At 34.8% G+C, this 23,373-nt stretch overlaps 1 long non-coding RNA gene across 2 annotated transcripts in view; it reads right to left on the bottom strand.

The window, feature by feature from the left end:
• Positions 1-20,749, bottom strand: part of LOC139702642 (uncharacterized) — a 63,382-nt gene extending 42,633 nt beyond the window's left edge. For both annotated transcript variants that reach the window (XR_011705214.1, XR_011705215.1), the window contains exon 1: positions 20,656-20,749. This is a non-coding gene — a long non-coding RNA (uncharacterized lncRNA). The remainder of the gene's footprint in view (positions 1-20,655) is intronic.
• Between the last annotated feature and the right edge of the window lie 2,624 nt (positions 20,750-23,373).

Genomic DNA, 23,373 nt, shown 5'->3' with positions numbered 1-23,373 from the left:
AGGGTACCTGCAGTTTCAGGTCTGGTGAGCCTCTTCTTGCTTTGCAAGTAGGTGTTTTCTTATGTCCTCACATGGCACAGAGTCAGCTCTAGTTTCTCTGCCTTCATGACCTCATCTAAACCCAATTACTTCTCCAAGATGATCTAGTCCATCACACTGCCTGAATTAGACACTCAGCCTGTACTTGTTTTCTCCAATACCACATCCCTAAAACCACATCCTTTGTTCTAGTCATACTTGTTAGCACTTCTATGTTTTTGCTCTTGTTATTTTCTAACTTGGCATCCTCCCCTTCCCAATCACCTGCCTAGTTCTAGCTGTAAGTCAACTTAACTTGCATTTCCTCCTTTTCTTTCTTATTCCTCCTGTTATCACTGACTCATCTCTCCCCTAAATTCTCCAGAATTATAGTCTGCACTTAGTCCTGAGTTATATATGGTCTTCTATAATTTGCTTTTGTTTCTTGTGTCTTATTTTACACAATTTCAGGAAATTGGATTTGAAGAAATATGATCTTTTGTGCTGATTAAAGCACCAATGAGACACAAGAGAGTTAATGTGTGCTATTATTCCTTTAAAATGCTAATTATAATTAATATCAATGTAGCACATCTATTTTTTTTGCAGTCCTCTATTTTGACAATACATAAATTAAGGTTTTTTTCTGTTTCATTTGTCAAATTTGTGTTGTTCCCATAGCACCAGAACATTCCCACTTTTGTGTAATCCACACTGAGACACGTGGGACTCATTCCCAGGGTATTAATCAGCTTTGGAACAGGCAGTGCTCATGCCAGATACAGACTGGCAGGAAGCTGATGAGGCAGCACAATGAATGATCTACCATAAAGGCCATGGGCAAGAGGTGGCCATTAGTCTAGAGCTCAGTAATGCACTCTTCAAGTACATTACTCACCAATCTATCAGGCAACCTGCTACAGGACCGAGAGATTCCAGCACTTTTAAATCTGTAATGCGATGGCTGCCAGCCTGCTCTACATGCCCTAGGTTACAAGGGCATGGTAGTGTGGGAGGAAGGCAATCCATTTGGTGTCATAGCCAGTATTTTTTCTATTCTTTCTTCTGTGTGTACTTAAGAAATGGGGCTTCCATTATCCATAGATTAATAGTGGAGAGAATGCTCTGGTGTCTCTATTAGCATTAACTATTGGCAGATATTTCTCCCATGTCTAATCTGCAGGATTTTCATCAGCTAAACAAGAAATACTTGTACAGGGAATTCATAGTATATTTTTATTCTAAGTTATAACTATTTTATTCTATGAATTTTCTACTAAAATAGACTAACAAAGCAAACCCAATTTAGTAAATAAAAGCAAAGTAATAAAAACACAAATGAGCCAAAACAGTTGTAAATTAAGAGTGGCATTTCCGCCCCCCATTCATGAAGCATTTACCAAATGTAGAAGCTCTCTGCCAATATACATAATTGTGATTGCAAGTAAGGGTTCAGGTAAGAAAATGGTGATGTTTACAGTGATAAATTTTCCCTATCCATAATTAACAAACATACAATTAAACAAATGACAGTGACAAGATGAAGAGTTGATAGGATTAAGTTGATTACTATTAGGCTTATTATTTATCCTGAGATTATAGTTTCCGTACTTCTTTAATATTACCATGTCTTTTTCAATTATGATAGACAATTATAATTTTTAAATGCTCTTGCTTGGTGATATAAAAGGTTGGAAAATCTATGTTGATGTACCCAAAGGTGTGAGAAGCACTGATCCAGAGTGTTCAGTGAGTGTAGAGATGTTAGGTTGGAGACAAGACCAAGGGGAAAGGATGGTGCCCCTCAGCTCCACTTAACATCTTCCTATGAGGGGAAACTGTGTCACACTGCAATTAAAGGGAGGAAGCTAGAAGACTAGAAGGCAAATTCAAGCCTCTAAAGGGACAGTACCAGATCTTGAGCCACAACAGCCTAGGGACTGACCTAAAGTTAACTTAGTGCTAGTTAACTATCATAAGCATTGAGGTTTGCTCCCCCTCTATGCATTTTCCAGGGGGAAAAGAAACTTATGGATGGGCAGTAGAGAAGAAATTGTGTCAAATTCAGCTGTCAATCAAGATGCCAACCAAACCCAGACCCATCTAGGAAAGAAGGGGGAGAATTAGCACAGCCCAATAAAAGAGAGCTCCACGTTTTATTTAAGTGAGGGCCTTCAGCTACTTCCCAGCTCAGCCTTCTCTCCTCACTTAGAATGAACTTTCTGCTTTTGATAAATCTTTGTTTTGCTTGCCAACCTCTTGCATCTCACTTCTTTGTGCAGGACATCAAGCACCTGGACCTGGGACCCCTGGGGACCCCTGCTCATGCACTGGTAAGAGTGAAGTGAAGGAAAGGTGCTGTCTTAGCAGTAGTCATGATGGCCACTTGAGAATCCAAGCCTGTGTGGGTTCACTGTGGTGATAAGCAAATGGGGAAGAAGGGAATTAGGAACTGGAGATTCTTACTTGAGAAAGGCAAGGGGATCGTTGGCTTTTTGTCCCTTTTGACAGAAGGGACTATACTGTCACACCAAGTCCTACATCAGTGCTTTCTCAGACTGTGCATGAACATAAGCAGCAGAGATTTGAATACATACAGAGCATAATAATAGATAATGTTCACTTAGCATATACTAAGCGGTTCTTACCTGATAGAAACGCTCATTAAATCTTCACAACAGCTCTTCAAGGTCATTATACTTTTCTAGAGATTCTTATCTAGAGGGCTTAAGCAATTTGCAAAATTACCTGACTCTCAATTTGAATCCAGACAGTCTGGTCCCAGAGCATGTACTCTTATTAACTACTTCTTTATATTGCTTAAAACACCTGTTTCATAGATCCCACACCCAGACTGACACATTCAGGAGATCAGGTATGGTGTACAGGCTTCTGGGCTTTCAAAAGCTCTATAGTAGTTCTGATGTACAGCCAGGGTTAAAAACCACGGGTATATTATTAGTTGTCTAGCCTGGTCTTCTATAGCATCATTCCCCTACCCTGGGCTTATACTTTCTTTGTAAACCACAGGAAATGTCCTTGGTGTATCACACTGGTATGTCACACTGACAACATGCTGTCAAGCTATGATGTAAATGGGGTTGAAGGATGGGGATAGTCCTGTTCTCCTGTGTTCTAATCATATTCTACTAGAATATAGGGCTCAGTTCTGGGCATCCATAAACAAACAAAAAGTCAAAGAATACTAAAATTATGGAGGAATATGACCTATGCAAAATAAAATTTTGTTTAAGAAATCGAGGACATTTGATCTTTAGAAAAATTACTTGAGGGCTGATATGAAAGTCACAGTCAAATGTCTGAAGAGCTGTCATCTAAAAGAGGAATAAGATTCGTGCTGAGGATCATCAGCATATAATTAGGCTCTGTGCATGGAGGTTAAAGAAGATAGTCTGTAGTGTCTAATGGAGGAAATAAATTTCTAGGAATGAGAAATGCTGAAAGATAGAATTGGATACACCATAAGATTCTGAGTTCTCTGTCTCTAGAAGTTAAAGTGATTTTTGGTGGCTGACATTCTTTTTTTTTGTGTGTGTGTGGTACTGGGGATTGGTCCCGGGGCCCTCAACCACTGAGCCACATCCCTTTTTATTTATTTATTTTATTCTGATTTGTTATATACAACAATGGAATGTATTACAATTCATACTACACATATAGAGCACAATTTTTCATATCTGGTTGTATACAAAGTATATTCACACCATACATGTCTTCATACATGTATTTTGGATAATGATGCCCATCACATTCCACCATCATTTCTAATCCCATGCTCCTTTCCCCTCCCACGCCTTTGCCCTATCTAGAATTCATCTATTCCTTCCATGCTCCTCCTCCCTACCCAAGTATGAAACAGCTTGATGCTGGTTGTTTTAAAGAATCATAATAATATCCATTATTTATCAGGTGGTTCGTATGTGCCCAATACTGTTAAAACACTTCATGAACTAGATTTTTTTTAAAGTCCATATTTGTTCAGATATAATTTTTATATGGTACAATTTGCCCTATTTAGTTTTATAGTTATATGAATTTTGATAACACAAATATAAAAAGTGACAACATATAAATATGGACATATAGTACTACAGCGAAGATACAGAATATATTACTTTGTTCTCCTTTACTTCATTTTTTAAAAACAAATAGAGAAATTAATTTTAACATATTTTCATTTAACCCAATGGATTACCAACATAATTTGCAAAGAAAATAATTGTAAGATATTTCATGTTCATTTTCTTTGTCCTAGTAATTCTTTGGAATCTAATGTCTATTTAACATACAGTACACCTCAATTCAGACTAGATACATTTCAAATACTCAGTAGCCTCATGTAACCAATGGCTGCCATATTGGCTCCTTTCTCCATTTTTCAACTTTTGGTGAGACATATGCTGTAGGCTGCATGATAATTCCCCTTGTTATCCACATCCCCCCTTTTAAATCTTATTTAGGATCCTGCTAAGTTGCTTAGGGCCTTGCAAAATTACTGAGGCTGGCTTTGAACTCGAGATCCTCCTGCCTCAGCCTCCTGAGCTGCTGGGATAATAAGTGTGCATTACCTTGCCCGGCCTTTTATATTCTTGATATTGTTTACTAAGTAGCTTTTAAATATTCATCAACACTCAAATTAGTAGGCAAGCTATAGTTGATGCCAGTTGGCAGTACTTCCCATGAACATACCCTTATGATGATGATATAGAGGAATGCATGTAATTCTACCAAGGGATATAAAATCGGGTAGTTGCTAAGGACATGAGTTAGGCTGGTTGTGGGTTCAAATATCAGCTCTATCACTTTCTAATAACGGCTCTTGGGTAAGTTATTAAGTCTTTCTTTGTCTTAGTTCTTTCATATATAAAATGTGTGCAATAATAATATCTTTTATGTTCTGTGCTACCACTTGACTATTTCCTTTGTTAGAAAAACAAAAGTAATTATATATTATGCTTGGTTTCTCTCTGGAAAATATAAAACATTAAGAGGGATTAAGAAAAATTCCTTTCCATTATTTTCAAAATTTTCCTCATATTTTCAACAAAGTGGGGACAAGTGAAAACTCTCAAACAGTAGATCTGCTCTTTGAAGTTTCTGGAATATATCAGTAGAAAAACTGGCTCTTCCAATACCACATGCAGTTAAGGTAGTATTTATAAGGAGTCCAGAGATTTTGTTCTAAGGGAAAAAATGTCCTGCAACCAAACAACTAAATATTCTGGATAAAAGATTTACAACATCTTTTTAAATATATAGCTGAGCTCACAATAAAGTAAGGAAAATCCTTCGAGACAAAGAACTAAGGAGAAGCATGAATCCAGAGAGGTAAACATGCTAAAGCCAGCGGCTGCCCTGAGGGCAACTGCCAATCCCCCAGAAACCTAAAGCATCTTATTTGAAAAGTTGGGAATGGAAACACCAACTTAAAATCAGGATTCTGGAAGAGACTTACCTTTTATGAAAGAGTGAAGTAGGAATTCTGCTCTGCCAATGGGGAAATAATAAAACTTCTGGTCAGAATAGACAAAACCAAACAAACACACTCACCTCTTAGTATTCTTAGTAGGTGACAAATAATCCAAACAGGGAATCTTGTAAAGGTAGAAAAAGGTATCATTCACAATTACAACAGAACAAAGGGCACTAACTAGGGATTTTTTTGGCAAACAAGGACATATGAGTACCCCAATTCATAACTGTAGGTTTGCTGTCATGTGAGTATGGGGACTGAAATCATGCTATCTACATGAGTTGAAAAATATCCACACTGAGAAATTAAAATCATCATTGTTTAATTGTTCTTTTCAGGCATCTAGCAGGAGAAGACGCAATGTTTTCTAGGAAAACATGTTCTCAACCCCGACCTCATAGAATTTTGTCAGATTTTCCAGTTAACATGATTTTATTTTGGAAAAATAAGAAATATCATGAAGGAAAAAAGATATTATGGACAAGATTCAAAAGAAACAAAAAGTAGAATATCTAATGAAAATATAGTATTAAAAATATTGGAATTACATAATTAGAATATAAAATAACTATGTTTTACATATGTACAGAAATAAAGGAGGAAATAGAAATATGAGCCAGAAATAAGAGTGTACAAAAATATAATTAGGCAGACTTTTTTTTAAAGAATTCAACCAGACTGTTTATAAAAACTAATATTTATAATTTAATAGACAATGGGAGAGAGAGATGGGGAAAGGTTAATCAACAGGTACTAACTTGTAGTTAGATAAAGGTAAGACATTGTGGTGTGCCATAGACAGCAGTCGTGTACTGTATATCTCAAAAAGCTAGATGAAATAATTTTGAATGTTTTTATCATAAACTGTTTGAAGAGATAGATAAATTTAACCAGATTAAATAGTGTATATATGTATCAAAACATTACTTGGTACCCCACTAATATCATTTTTTTGTGTTCTTATTTATTAATTAAAAAGAAATTTAATTTAAAAAATAAAGTTAAAAATTAAATTGACAGGTAAAACATCAGATTTGATGTAGAGGAAGAAAGAATTAGTGAACTAGAAGATAAAACAAGAGAAATTAACCAGAATAAAACAGAGAGACATAGAGAGGAAAAAAAGAAAAAGAAATTATGATGTATGGAAAAGAGATTTAAAAGATACAATATCCATCTTTTTATCTTTAGAAATGATAATAAAGGTAAAAAAGAGGCAATAATAAAGATAATTACTGAGAATTTTTTCAGAAATGTTGGAATATATGAATTCTTAGAATCAGAAAGTATAATGATCAAAAGTAGAATAAATGAAAAGGAATCCACATATATATAATACCTAACTAGAGAAAATCTGAAAACATATGAAGAGAATACGTTAAAAGTAATTAGGGTTGGGTGTTGTGGTGCACACCTATAATTCCAGTGGCTCAGAAGGCTGAAGCAGGATGGTCATGAGTTCAAAACTAGCCTCAGCAAAAGCAAGGTGCTAAATAATTCAGTGAGACCCTGTCTCTAACTAAAATACAAAATAGGGCTGAGGATGTGGCTCAGTGACTAAGTGTCCCTGAGTTCAATCCCTGGTATGCCCCCCACCAAAAAAAAAAAAAAAATCAGAGAAAGTGATGACGAAAGAAACAACACTGATATCTGACATCTCAACAGCCATAATGAAAACTAGAAACTGGGGTAGAATATATTCAAATAACAGAAAAAAATTGCAACTTAAATTTGTATTCTCAGAAAATTATCTTTAAAATCTGATGCTAAAATAAGCAAGTTAGACAAAAAGTGAGAGTTTCTGAGCACTAGAGTGCCGCAGTCTGGCTGGGCACAAATAACCGGGACAACAGGAGCCACTCGTAGGTTCAAAACAGGAACTACTTTATTGCCCGAACACAATGGGAACTCAACCGGAACTCCACTGAAACTCCGCGAGAACCAACAGGAACTCAACGGGAACTCTGCTAGAACTCAAAAGTAGCGGGCACCTGAGGTAGCAGGAGCCGCCTTATTGGCAGACAGCAGAGGTTTATATATACAACTGAATACACAGCTTGTTTCAATTTAGCATCATCCAGTTACAGCAATTAGTCATTATCTTAATAATTATACACAGCTTAACTTAATTATCATCATCTTAATGGCTTGCTGGTGTTACTTCTCAACCACTTCTTCTGGCAAAATGCCAGGCGCCATCTTGATTTGGTTGTGGCTCTCAACACTAGAGCCTCACTGAAGAATTCTTAAAGCCTATACCACATACGGAAGGTAAATGTTCCAGAAAAAAGGTCTGTGGTGTATGTAATAAGAACTGGCAAGCAAAATCAAACAAGCAATCAAAAAAGGCCATATATTGGATATATATGGATCTAAACCAACACCTGCTATTTGAAAGATTAGGGCTCCATTTCAGGCAAGGATGAAATAAATGCTATCAGAAAACTGTTCTGAAGATAACAAGATAAATTCTGGACAAAAACAAAACCAAAACAAAAACAGCTTCTTTTTTTTTTAATATTTTATTTTTTAGTTTTTGGCGGATACAACATCGTAGTTTGTATGTGGTGCTGAGGATTGAACCCAGGTCGCACGCATGCCAGGCGAGCGCGCTACCGCTTGAGCCACATCCCCAGCCCCCAAAAACAGCTTCTTAAAGGGACTAATTATAAACCAAAAAGCCAAAATTATCAGTGACTAAGAAGCTACCATAGGAAAATCTCTTTATAGTTGAGTGTGGAGTGTGGGAAGAGATATATGTAAATATTTCTTAAGATACAGAAATTAATAATTAAAAAAAATACTCCACTGAAATTTACAAAAAAAACCACCTTTTATAAAATAAAAAGGCAAGTCATAGACTGGGAGAAAATATTTAAAAAACATTAATCTGACAAAGGGCTTTTATTTAGACTACATAAAGGTACTTAAAAGTCAATAATTTAATGGGGTTGGGGTTGTGGCTCAGTGATACAGTGCTTGCCTGGCATGTGTGAGGCACTGGGTCAGTTCTCAGCACAACATATAAATAAATAAATAAAATGAAAAGGTCCATGGACAACTAAAAAAAAGTCAATAATTGAAAAATAATCACTCAGTTTTTTAAAAGGGTCAAAGATTTGAACTAACATTTCACAAAGACATATAAATGGCCATTAATCACATGAAAAAGTACTTAAAATCTTTAGTCATTGGAAAATGAAAAATTAAATCTCAAACTACATATCCACTAGATTGGTAAGATTAAAAATATTAAATTAGTGGGGCTTTTGAGCAAGCAGAATTCTTAAACATTGCTGGTAGGCATATAACATGGTACAACTATTTTGGAAAAGATTTGACAGGTGTTTTTTTTAATGTAGTTAAATATTCAACTACCTTTCACCCAGCAATTACCAGAGAATAAAAACACATGTCCAAAAATTTTGGGCAAAGAACATTTATAGTACATTTGTTCACAATATCTCCAATACCCATAAATAGGAGAATGAAAAAAAATCATGGTACAATCCTATGGCAAAATCTTTACTAGGAAGGAGAAGAAACTACTGACACTTGCAACATAGATAGATCTCAGTCATCTAAGCAAAAGAAACTGGACACGTGAGAACACACTGTTTAATTTAGGAGAAGTTCTAGAACAAAAACTAATATATGGTGAAAATGTATCACAAAATTATTTGTATCAGGGTAGACTAAAAGGGGATCCAAAATAACTTTCTTGAACAATAGAAATGTTCTATGCCTTTACAGGGGTATGTGAGACATAGGTGTATACATTTGAAAAAATAAACCCTATCAAATTGTATGCTAAATACCTGCATATTTCACTGTATGCTAATTTTACTTTAAAAGAGTTATAAAATATTAAATTCTAGTTAGTAGTCTTCAGTTTTTGCCATAATCTGATTTAACAATTTGAAACCAACTTTTATGAATTCTAGACAAATGAATAAACATAATGAGAATAATGGAAGCCAAATTTCTCACTGTTAGAGAAAGGAGTTATATATTTAGAAAGAGGCAAGACTAGAATGTAACCCATAGCATGAAGGCAGAGTTGGAGTTATCAGGATAAACACATTTTTGGACAGCTATTTAGAAGAATAAGAAGAGATACAGGTGTATACATAAAATATATTTGTTTTTATAATTTTTTATAATTATATTTTCTAGTTCTATTAGCTGAGAGTCTAATAGAGTCTAATACAATTTGCAATGATGCACCATTAGAAGTGCATGTGCATGTGCCTGTGGTACCAGCTCCTCAGGAGGCTGAAGCAGGAAGAATACTTGAGCTCAGAAATTCAAGGCCAGCCTCAACAACATATTGAGATATGATCTCTGAAAAAATAATTGGTAAATAAATAAAACATTCCAAAAAGTATCATTTCTGCAATTATAAAGCAAGACAGACTAAGACACTAGATAACAGCAAATGAGGAGAAGGGATTGAGCCAAAGTATTCTAAAATCCTCACACATGCCAGAAAGGGGATAAATATTTAGATTGTTTTTGGATTTTATTTATGTATGCATATTAGAATTTAAAATATAACCATTAAAATAGTAGCAATATAGCAGATGACTGCTCAGCTAGTTGGGGAACATATGAAATAAGAAAAAGACTATTCAAAATAAGTTAAGAAATTTAAAAAAAACAGAAAAAGTAGAATAGCACAAAACAAGATGGGTAGATAGAAATACATTAGTAATCACAATAAATGGACTAAACGCATCTACTAAAAGACAATTTCAGACTAGAGTTTCAAAAATTGTTACATTATTGTTACAGGTAAAGCCTGAAATATAAGCCTACAAAAAGAAGAAGTACATAATGAAATATATAATAAATTCCTAAAATTTAATAAGGAAAATAAAACAGAATAGAAAGAAAAGAACAAAAGAAACAGTTACTACAGAAAAGTAGAAATTCAAATGGCCTATAAGCTTAAATATGTTCAACCTTTCTAGTAACCAGGGAAGTATAAATCAAAATCACAGTGAGATACCAGTTTATGCCGATAAGGCAGTAAACAAACAAAGGCTTTTAAAGATGATAATACTAACAGTTGGCAAACTGTGGAAAGTTGAAGAAACCTCTTATTGTCCTCCAGTATTCCTTATCTCCTTTGTCCAATAAAGTACTGATATTTGGCTGAAACAAAACCACTTTAGGATACAGTTATCATTTTCCAATCACTCTGTTATCATTTGGTTAAGATCTAGCTACTACATTACAACTGATATAGATAGTTCAAATGTCCTTGTACATGTCAGAGTGAGGAGGCATGACCTTCTTTCCCTCTTCCTTCTTCTGAGAAGCTGAAAGCAGATGTGATGGCTAGAGATCAGGCAGCCTCTTTACACTATGAAGTGAAAGAAAATTTACACATTGAGAATAATGAAGTAATAAAACAGAATAACTGGACCCTAATGATTTGTACTCACCCTTGTACAATGAATTATTTACCTCTAAACTTTATCTGCATGAAGGGTAGTAAATTTTTCTTTTGCTTAAGCTACTATTATACATTTGTTTCTTTGTTTTTATCTATCACAGTCAATCTAAATTTGAAATAATATATAAAGAAGTCAGAGCTCTTAAATACTGCTAATGGTAGTGTGGACTAGTCTAGCCACTTTTAAACACAATTTGGTATTATCCAGTCAAGTTGAAGATGGAAATATTCTATGGCCCAGAAATTCTACTCCAAAGTATACATCTAGAGAAATTTGCACATGGGCCTTGAGTGACATTAAAGAGAATTTCAGAGCAACACTGGTTTTAATAAAAATAAACAAACAACCTGAAAAAAACTGTGTGTGTGTGTGTGAAAATCGATAAAGTATATTCATACAATGGAATACTACTCAACAGCAAAGTGAATAAAAACCACATAAATCAATGAGTGAATTTCAAAAGCTTAAGGTTGAATGTAAAAGGCAAGTCACTAAAACCATATCAGTTATGATAGTATATATCAAAATAAAAATTATGCTGCCTTTACCCTGGGGTGGAAAAACCTCTGGGGTACCAAAAATGGAAATAATTCAATATATTGGTCAAGTGTTGAAAAATGAGATGACTTGAATGTGCAGATCAGCACTATGCAGCAGATTCCTATAATAATGAAAATATTCTGTCTCTGCGGTCCAGCACAGTAGTCACTCACTTCGGCTATTGAACACTTGGAATATGGCTAGTGCAACATGGAACTGGATTTCAAATTTTATTTCATTTTAATGTAGTTTAAATAGTTGCATGTGGCTAATGGCTACTGGTTAGCACAGGTCTAGGCAATGAATTCTCCTGCAAGGAAGAAAGTTTTCCAGCTTTTTGCTTATGTATTTGGTATGTGACTCAAAAGTAGAGTTCAAAGGATGGTAAAATTGCTATAATAAATATCTTTCCATCTCCATCTATTTATATATGATTAAAAGTTTTCTCATAGATTATATCAGCAAAAGAAAAGTAAATAAAATTGATTCAGCCAGTAAAATTCACACATAGACATAGAATTAATTGGGGGGAAAAGTCCTATGCATCTCATTAAACGATGTGTTTTTTAATAAAAAAAAGTTTAAAAAATAATTCCTCATAAAAAACAGGTATTTTAGTTGCTTTGATCAACTGTATAAAAATACAAAAGAAATTTTAATGTTGAGAGCAGAGATTCCCAAACTGAGAAGGTTCTTGGTGCTCTCAGTGTCCAGTAGCTTTTTCATGACTCCTCTAGGCTAAAGCAAAGTCCCGACCGAATAGTCGTAGTTCAGGTCATGCCCAACAGATGTCACTGTGTTTCTCTCAAAGATTTAAAATATCCTTCTGGCCCCTGGGAGTAGGCTGAAGTGTCCAGGGGTACTTGGGAGCACAGTCTGCGATCCATGAAACTAGAGACTTTCAGACATAGAAAGTGAAACAACTGACAAATATAGTTAATGGATATATGGGAGTAACTTATATTACCAATATTTAGAAGTAGTTTTCAAGAATTATTTAGTGGAAAATATGTAGGATATCTGTAAAAAGGGAGATTCAAAGAATTTATAATGATAATGCCTAGGGACAGGACAGTGGTGACTGTGTTTAGGTATCCACAAGAAAAGTGTAAGGTTTAGATTAAATATCCTACAGAATAAATGGATGAATATACACATCTATATAAATATACCAATGTATACAACAGGATTTTTTTTTTTTTTTTTGTACTGAGGATGAAACCCAGGGGCACTTTACCACAGAGTTACATCTCTAGCTCTTTTTATTTTATTATTATTTTTTATTTTGAGTCAGTGTCTTACTAAGTTGCTTAGGGCCTCACTCAATTGCTGAGGCTGGCCTTGAACTTGAAATCCTCCCACCTCTGCTTCCTGAGTCACTGGGATTACAGTCATGTACCACTGTATCTGGCTGCAGGAAAATATTTTTTTGTTAGGTCTATAAAAAGCAGTATTCAACTTAGGAAATAATCCTCTTCTAGTGTGCATCTCATCTTTTACTTTGAAGGCTGCTATAACTAGGGAGGACCATATTAAGAAAGTAGACCCACCCTGGAAAGATTTAATGAGTTAATGAGAGAGAGAAGCAGCCATGAGGAGTGGGGGGAGAAGAAGTATTGCGAAGTGGAAAAGAGAAGTACAGTGAGTTTAAGGGAATCTTAAAGTGGGTTTAGAGGAGGGGCTACAGACTATGAATATCTTTAACTATACAAATAAATTAAGATAGGTGTATTTTCCCTATTATATTTATAAATTTATTTTTCTTTCTGGCATTTTTTACAAATAGGCTTTTATCTGCAATTTAAATCAGTTTACAGGAAAACAGTAAAGTTCTTCAAGAATAGCAGCAAAGAAGGATAAACTAATATAAAAATGAAACTTCTCTAGCCAAACACACACATATACTTTGATTAAAATAATAAGACCTCTAAGCCCATGAATTTTATGCAACAAACATGGAAGAATTTGAATGGAGTAGATACCAGGATTTTCTTATTACTGTTCTCTTTATGAAATCACCTCATGACAAACAAAAGAGTTTTCTACTATTAGCATGGACTTTTTAGAGGGCAGAAGTTTCCATCTTTAAAATAAGGCCTGTGTGGAAATAATTTTTCCCCAATAACAATGTGAAATTTGAGAAATTTAATGTTCTTTCAAATGTCTTTCTGGTCCAAAAATCAGCATTTTCCCCCCACTGTTTTCATTTTTTGAAATTTAGCCCACCTTTCAGTTCCTTATCAGTACAGGGACAGTAATAATCATTTCACTGAGTTGTTGCGGAAGTAAAGATATTGTCTGGGAAAGCCCCACACCATCCTGTGATGCCACACAACGTCAACCATGGCAGTTGTCATTCCTCCACCTGTTCCCTGGCTTACACGAAACCCTGCACCTTTGGCTTCTTAATGGCAGACTGGAGGTTCTCTTGTGCATACTTTTAGAGGCAAATCCATGGCATTGTGGACCATATAATTTGGAGATTCAACAATTCTTCCAACTTTCTCTGATACATTAATCATTATTTCATTTCCTGTAACTCTGGGCATTTCTCAAGGATAAATTACAAAATTTTCACTCCTTTGATATACTCCTTTTGAAGGTTCTAGATGAATCTTTGCATTTCAGATATTGCCAATCTTGAATTACTCTCTCATCCACAATTATTCTTATCCTCTTTCTAGTTCTGTACCACCACTGTCTATCAAACATTTCAATTTAAAATGCCACAACTATTCCTGAAACATCATATTGAAAAACAATCCATCTCCCCCAAGAGCTATCTTCACTAATTTTTCCTTGACTATCAACACGTTAAGAAACTCCAGACTCATAACCTTGGCATCACCTTTTCCTAGTTCTATTTTAACAAATTTTGCTAATTCTTTATAATACTTTTAAGATTCACTTTTCCATCAACCCCATGGCCCTACCACATCTGTATTCCCTTCCCAAATTCTCGACTTTCCAGATCTCTAGCCTTAACTTTCTCATGTAGAATATTTCAGTAGCTTGTTAGGAATTCTTATCATCTGACTTTATCCACATCAACCAAGTTTTGAAAATATTTGTATATCAATTACTCTTTTACTCAAATATCCAGAGTGAATGCCTATAAATATGTCCATTACTCAAAGGACTTCATCATTAGAATGACTATTCTATGAACTAAAATTTTACTTGCTGCCCTATTATGTTTGCTATCTTTAAGTTTGACTTTTCTTGCCCTCTATGCTTTTCCATCTGCTATAGATGTGATATTGGCAAAAGAATGCCTTTGCTACTGTGATGGAATGGGAGATGATCAAAAGAGGGGAGAGAACTTCTGCAGATGACAGTTTGCTCTACAATTAAAAATGAAAATTCGTTGCGGAGTGTGGTGGCACATGCCTGTAATCCCAGAAGCATGGAGGCTGAGGTATTGTGAGTTCAGAGCCAGCCTCAGCAACTTAGCAAGGCACTGAGCCACTCAGTGAGACCCTGTCAAGTGCTCCTGAGTTCAATTCCAGTCACCACCCCACCCCCCGCAAAAAAAAAAAAAAAAAAAAAAAAGCAAATTAAAGGTTTTTCTTTGGTTTGGTTTGGTGGCCCAAAATTTAACTTTATATCATTCTTCTTTTCCATCTTTAGAGATTCATGGTCTTCACCCTCTTCAAAATCCAGCTTTACATTTAAATTCAAGGATGTTTTCTGGACTGAATGCACATGGATAAAATATGCCCTTTCCTTAAGTGTCTCTGCTGTTCATTTAGAATTTTTAAGCATGCTGGTGTTGGGCTGGGATTGTGGCTCAGTGGTAGAGTGCTTACCTGGCATGTGTGAGGTCCTGGGTTTGATCCTCAGCACCACATAAAAATAAATAAAGTAAAAAATCCATTGACAACTAAAAAATAGTTTTTAAAAAAGAGAACGCAGGTGTTGATGTACTGTTACTTTCAAGCCCTTTTAAACACATACATAGTGATTATCATAAGCACATATCTCTTATTATCAACCTAGGACACAAAATAATGGCACATTTAAAAAGTTTTTCAAATCACAGGTCTCTATGTCTTTTCTTCTTTCCCATGATGCTTGCTTTGCTGACAACCCTGAGACCTCTATGGATGCTTATTTTGACTTAGAGTTCACTTCTAGTAACCATCCACTGACCAGTCAAGCAAGTAGTTGAACTCTTCATCTGTTACTAATGTCCCTGACACAAGATGGGCTTATTGAACAAAGACAACTCAGAAGTCCCAGCACACTTTTTATTGTCATTGTTGAAATACTCTGGTGCCACATTTCTTGTTCTTTGTTGGCCAAATTGCAATAAATTGGGCATGGCTTTTTTTCTGAAAAGCTGGCCATGCTGCCCAGTATACATCTCTTCAGGTATAAGCCTAAGAGTACCTCCCAATGCATGGAAAGAGCTCAATTGAACTTGCCCACATTGCTTCTTGGTACATGAAGGTTTTCATGTATCAATTCATTGGATTCATATCTTTGAGTTAGGGCACACACATATGAATATGGTTCTCTAAGGGTGCCTGTAATATCAAAGTAGATGTTTCAAGTGATTTTTAGACTTGGTTACTGCAGTGATTAAAATTACTCCTTTTTCTATTTGTTGTTTCCCAAAACCACACTTTTTCTGCCCAAGGATAAGTTACAATGCTTCCAGGAGAAAATATGGACAGTTACCGAGTTAGTGTTAAGAACCAATCTATTTTTTCTCTTTTCCACAGTTCTCACCATAGTAAGTACTTGTAGAGACATTGTTTTGTTGAACAAGTCCCTAATGTTAATATCCTTTGCTAATCTTCTCTAAAAGGGCTATAAAAACAAAATTTATGTTTTTCTAGTGTCTTATTAGATCAAAGCTAATTAGACCTACATGGAAATACGCTGGGAAAAAGTGGAAGGAACATTCCAAAGTGGAAAAGGAACACTCCAAAAAGAAATTGAAAAAAGATTTCTTGTGATTTTTTAACCCCAAAACTAACATCTGGGGCTAGCTGGGATGTAACTCAGTGGTAGAGTCCTTGCCTAGCATGCTCAAGGCCCTGGGTTCAATCCCCAGCACCACAAAACAAAAACAAAGAACAAAAAAACTAAATTATATACATTGCTTACTTGTATGAAGAGTTGCATCAAATTTCTTAGGCAAATATAATTTCATTTTTAGTTTAGTGGTAGTCTCTGAAGTTAAGATTCAAAACAGTATTATTAATAAAGCTATTCCAGTTGGACTGGACATAAAGAGTCTTAACCACCTTTCTCCATATTTTACGAACCCCTTATATCTAATGAAATTAGAGTTCCTTTTTGTTGCTTGAATAATGTATACTTTCTGCTTCTAAGCATTTTTTTCCTCACACCATTTTTTGCATCTGGAATACCTCATTGTAGATAACAAAGATTATAGAAAACAGCAAAATATTCAGTAGTTATGGATCACAAGATATTCTAAGTATAACTTAGTAAGGGGAGTACCCCTTACAAAGTTTGGGTGTTTGTCCACTAGGAGTTTGAAGTCGAACTGGGTGGGGTGGGGGAGGTATGAAAATAGATAAGTGAGTTGTAGTAATGAGAATAGCAACAGGAAGATTAAATAGGAAGCTATCATAATTGTCCCAAGTAACAGATGATGAATACAAACTTGGAGTTAGAGGCAGTATGAACATAAGGGCTTACCACTTCTTCTTTTGAGAACTTCACCAAAATGACAGTAGAATGATTCGAAATTAAAGTATTCAGAAGGCCAAAGGTAAAGGCGGATGAGACTACATTAAAGTTTAAAAGCTCCAAAGCATAAGGGTAAGTGAGAACTGACTTAAAACTTAAGCCAGCAGGGAAAGAAACAAGTGAATTTGTACAACAGACCCACATAAAGACACAAGAAGTACAAGTACTAGATGCTTCTGAAGGTTGGGATATGGCAAAGGTATGAATAAAAGTCTGTAGAAGCACTGAGACCTACATAAGACCTTCATCAACCTTATAGTTAAGCAAATTGCCCCTCTGTGATCCATAGAGAAGACTAGAAATCTATTCTTTGAAGAGGCAAAACTTGTGTGACTTTGAACTGGGATGTAAAATTTGGCTGAAAACTATCTTCATATTAAAAACAAAGGAGTTACTGAAAATCTGTATATTAAATGATGACCACATCATCTCCTGTTCTCAGTGTGACTCTAAGAATATTGGAAGCCAAGCTCATATTCTCAAGACAGGAACTTAAGAAAAAACTGAAAAAACTGACCATTATAAGATAAAAGACTTAGAAATTATAACAGTTGGAGGTCCAAATAAGACAACCAACCATTCTGTCAAACACTGGCACCAACAAATAATCCATATAAATATACAAAGAGATTTTATATTATCTTTTAGAACCTCATACTCAAATATGAATTAATAGTCAAGAAGCAGATTTTCTCAAATTCCTCTGGACACAGTGAAAAATTGAACAATTAAAAAAAGGAAACTTTGAGGAAAAGAGAGAAAGGAATAGAAAATAACTTCACAAGACCTGTAATCAATATTCTTGGACAAATCAGACAGCATCTTTATTGCACTCATGAGACCAAGAACAAGGGGTCATTAAAAGGAAACATTCTTAGCATAAAAATATTCTTTAAGTTTAAAAATCATGATAAACAATTCACACTTTTTGTAAGAGTAGAGTTACTTGTATTAGATTAACATCCCAACAGATAAATAACTCTGGGGGAAAATATAAAGATAATTACTTGCAGGCACTAGATACCAACTTAATAGGCAACAACTAGAGGGAATTCGACATTAGAGAAAAGGGAAATGTACTAATTCTGTGTGTGGCTTTCTAAGGGCTCTCCGCTGTACTGCATGGAGTAGGGAGGAGTCAAGGGGAAAACTGCAGTTTAACTGATTTGGGGATTCAGAGGGAAGAGTTTGAACTGATGGAATGGCTACAAAAAGATGAGAAAATCTCAGAAATGAGAAATTTAAGGGGCCAGAGAAGGAAAATTTATATATAAGTTCTCTCACATCTTGGGCTGGTCTTGATTAATGCATGTTTGGAGGACCCGGTAAAAAGCAACAGCTAGAAGACTGAAGCCTTTAGCTCAGGGTAAAGTTTGAAGTTTGAATTTAGCCACTAGAATTGCTTGCTAGAACAAAATCAACACTATTTAGATGATGATATCTATAGTCTCTATAAGGGCATAATTAAAAATTACTAAACATGTGAAGAAAAAAAACGACTAGGAACAACAGTAAGATAGAGAAGGTCAAAGAAAGAAAGCAGTGAACTTAAAGCTGGATCAAAAGAAAATATTCAACCTGAAGCTGAGAGAAAGAAAGAGAAAAATACTGAAAAAAAAACAACAAAAACAAACAACAACCCAAAGACTTTGTGAACTGTGAGATCATGCTTAAATGGTTTAAGTTATATTTACTTTCATTTTTTTTTGGAGAGAAGGAACATATGAAAATATAATGGCCAAATTTTTCTAAATTATTGAAAAACATAAACTTACATATTCAAGATCATGGAATCATAGCAAAATAAATATGAAGAAAAATATACTGGGATACATCTTAACCGTACACCTGAAAACATAAAGAGAAAAGCCACCACCAGGAAGAAAGTCCCATTAAAAAAGGGAAACAATGATACAAATTACTTCTGATTTCTCATCAGAAACAATGAAGGGCAGGAAATAATGAAACATCTTTGAAGTGCTGGGGAAAGCAGAAACTTGAAATTCAAGTCAAACTTGGATTCCATATGCAGGAAAAAATTATCTTAAAAGTGAAATAAACATTTTCAGAAAAACAAAAATTGAGAGAGCCTGTTATCAGCATAGCTTCACTACAAGAAATACAATGGAAATTATTAGACTGTGGAAACTTACCTGAAAATTCATACAGGAAAAATGAAGAAGTCTGAAATGGCAAATATGTAGGCAAATATGAAGAACTATATATATATATTTTTAAAAATACATTTAAAAGACTATGATTATTTAATGGAAATATAATAACACTAAAGTTTTGGTTAATGTATATATAGTGTATTATAAATGAAAATATAACAGCAGATGAGATGGCAAATGGAAATAGACTGCTACAAGGCTATAACTTTAAAAAAATGTTCTCATGGAGATATAATTAACATGCCATATAATTTACTCATTTAAAGTATACAACTAAGTGACTTTAATTATATCACAGAAGGAGGATGGCTAATATTGAATATAAAATTTCTTACCATGGCATGATATAAATATTTGCTTCAATTCATCTCCCCAAATCTTACCCCAATTTGACCTGGAAACACAAAGTAGCCATTGACTATGAGGTATGGTTACAAAATTTAGTCTATTTCAATCAGGCCTCTTAATAATCTGTATTAAAAATTCAGGAATTTAGATTTATAAAAATGTTAACATTAAAACAGAGCAAAGGATAGAGTAAATAAAGTCTCTGATAAGAACCAATCCAGGAAGAATTAATATGCATAAAAATTTCACAACCAAAATGGAATTTTTGAAATGACGATACAATTTGAATCTGATCATAAACTCAAATAACCACTACTTGTTGACAGCATTATATAAATTGGGACTATATGGATATAGATTACAAAAATATAATCAAAAGTACTGAAGATACCCTACCAGACACTAGCTTGACAATCAAACAAGAAAAGTTATGGCTGGTGCATTAAATGTGCTCAAATAAAAACATTGTTTTCCAAATAAATTTCTATTTACAAGAAGACCATACTGAATAGTGCAGTATTTCTCAAATATAAAAATAGATTCTTTAAAATGAAATTCATTTATATATATAAACATAAAACCATAAAATTAAGTATAATACTATAATCCTTTTTTTAAAAAAGTACTTCTCAGAAACAATCTTTCAGAAGAGGAAAAACGGCAGATCAGAAAAACCCACAATATCATAACAACTCCCAAAGAGTGAATTAAAACAGCAGTTCTGCAGTGGCAAACAGAGGTAGGAAACTGTGAGAAAAGACAGTAGGCAACTCAGGAAGCCAGCAACCAAGGGAAAATAAAAATATTGGTTTCTAGAATAGAAAAAAAATTATTAAAAACAATGGTAGCAGTGTCAAGTGTATAGTAGTTCAGTTGGGGAGGGGAAGCTTACCTCCAACAAGCCAAAAGAAATTCTCCCACTGGATTTAAGAAAAACAGATGCTGCTATTCAAAAAATTTGCAATCTGAATAGAACATAAACTCAGATATGGCTGAAAGTCATGGCACCACCCAACAGAGACATTAAACTGGGGGAAAGAGCAACAACTTAAAAACACTCTCTATTTCCCAAGGGCAGGCTAGAAGTCCTTGCAGCTTACCTTTGGTTTTCCTGTTTAGCTATTTTTTCCTCTTCTTGTCTAGTTTTTGGTATACTTGCTTTTGAACACCCAACACCAAACATCCATTTAGGCTCTATTTTTCACTAGATTGGTGGGTACCCACACCAAAAATCATTTTAGGCATGAAATAGAGACTGTAAGACAGTCTTATGGTCTTGGGGTGGGGGGGAACTCAGGGAAAATCTGTAGGGTAACTACAGATGCCAGTCTCTCAGTCTGCAGAGTGGAGAAGAAATGAAGGGCAATTTCATTTGAAATTGAAGTCTGATATCTTGGATTAGGAGCAGAGCAATGGAGGGGATGAGGACTGGGACAGATGAGGGTCAGATGAAAAGCCACCTTCCTGTGCCACCTCCCCAAATCCCAAAAGGGAGTAGAGTACAGACTAACATGTTCCACATACTTCCCTCCAGCACACAAACTGAGGCTATCAGAATGAGAGTTATGACTCAACTTAGATCAGTCTGTAAGTAAAACAAGTGAGAGGGCTGACTAGCAATCTGACCAGACTTATATACAGTTCCACCCTGGACACAATAATAGATACAATAATAATTTTTTGTGTCAAGTCTGCTTTGAAGAAGATACTGCTCCCCAACCAGAGGTGGCTAGTGAAAAAGAAGAAGAGCTCAGCATACAGATTCTCCTAACAAGTTTGGCCAGTTTGAGTCAGAGAACAAATAAATAGCATGACATTTGGGCCACATATTTCTTCATAGTTGGAATCTAAAATGGAAACTCCAGAAAGAAAGTCCCCTATTTCAAAAGCCTAATGAAACTGAATCTGTTTGACAATTATTGCACTAACTACATGCTATTAATGGATTTTGAGGGTCTCCCATGTTTTGTGATTTGTCACAGTGCTAATTTTATTAACTAATTGGATCCTTCCAATACCTGTTTTCCTTTCTTCCATCTCTATTCCTGCCTTTTGTCTTTCATCCTTTTTGCTCCTCAGATTTTAACTTGTTTCCTTTTCATCCCTCACCCTTTATCTTTTTTTTCTTCCATTCTTCTAATTCAATGTAGAATACAAATGCTTAACTTTTTAAGTCTATTATATATTATTTCTCACTTACATTTCTTTTTTGATGAATAGAATTGCAAAAATCATTAATAATAACTTTGATAGCAAATGTTGATATATGGTTTGCTCTTATATTACCATTGTTACTGGCAGTTACTCTGGTGTTTATGATTAAAATTAACACTTTAATTATGATGATGAGGTGTGTTCAAGCTAAGATATGCCCCCAGATGAGAGGTTATTATAGAGATAACTAATCACTAAAGGACTTTCACAAAACAGAGGATGAGGAATACATTTCAACAGATGCACAAATATAGCATCTCATAAAATATGAGAAAACAGGCCAATAACATACCTCCAAAAATTTATCACCACCTAAAAACCAAATACATAGATACTGAAGTGGATGAAATCCCAGACAAATTCTCAAAAGGTGATTTTAAAATGATTAAGAGCTATAAGAAGACCTAAGAAACAAGATAAGGGAGAAAATACAGGATGAAACTGCATTTCATTGAAGAGAGGTTCTGAAAAAGAACCAAACATAAATCTTTAAAATAACTCAAATAATCAAATAAAAAATTCACTTGAAAGTCTCACCAATAGATTAGATCACATAGATGACAGAATTTGAGGCCTTTGAGAATAGGTATATGAATTTGATACTTAGCAATAAATTAAAAAAACACAAAAAATAAAAAAGAAACTATGATCAGAGTACACAAGAACTATAGGACATGAAGAGAACAAACTTTAGAATCATTGGCATTGAGTAAGGAGTAGTAATACAGACTGATGACACTGATAGTCAATTTAGTTAAATAATGGCAAAAAATATTCAAACCTTGGGAATGAGATGAATATCCAAATACAGGAAGCATTTAGAATAATAACATACTATAATTAAAATACCAATATATGGCACAAGGATAGAATTTTTAAAATCTTAGAGAGAAATGACAGGTCACATTTAGAGGTAAACCAATCAGCATAACATCTCATTTCTTAATAGAAACTCTAAATTCCAGGAGGGCTTGGAACAATGGTTCAAACCCTTGCCACAGCCCGGCTGGCTGGGCAAATTAACCGGGGGGTGGGGGGTGACGAGCAACTTGTGTAGATTGATACAGCAGGAGAAGGAGCCGTTTATTGTAGGACAACAGAGGGATATTTATACATTCCACACAGCTTATCTTAATTAGCATAAACTAGATACAGCAGTCAACCAATAAGAAATCTCCATTAATGGCTCGCTGGCATTACTTCACAAACCACTCCCTCTGGCATTTTGCCAGGTGCCATCTTGACTTGTTTACAGACCCTAACATTTCTCTGGCAAAATGCCAGGTGCCATCCTGACTTGTTTACAGACTCTAACAAACCCTGAAAGAAAATAATTGACAACCAAGATTGTTATATCCAGCAAACTTATTTTCCAGAATCAAAAGAGAACTGAAAA

The sequence above is a fragment of the Marmota flaviventris genome, chromosome 18 (assembly GCF_047511675.1).
Source record: "Marmota flaviventris isolate mMarFla1 chromosome 18, mMarFla1.hap1, whole genome shotgun sequence".
In the NCBI taxonomy this organism is placed as follows: domain Eukaryota; kingdom Metazoa; phylum Chordata; class Mammalia; order Rodentia; family Sciuridae; genus Marmota; species Marmota flaviventris.
The sequence above is the reverse complement of the archived record's forward strand: the minus strand, read 5'-3'. Positions and strand labels throughout refer to the sequence as shown.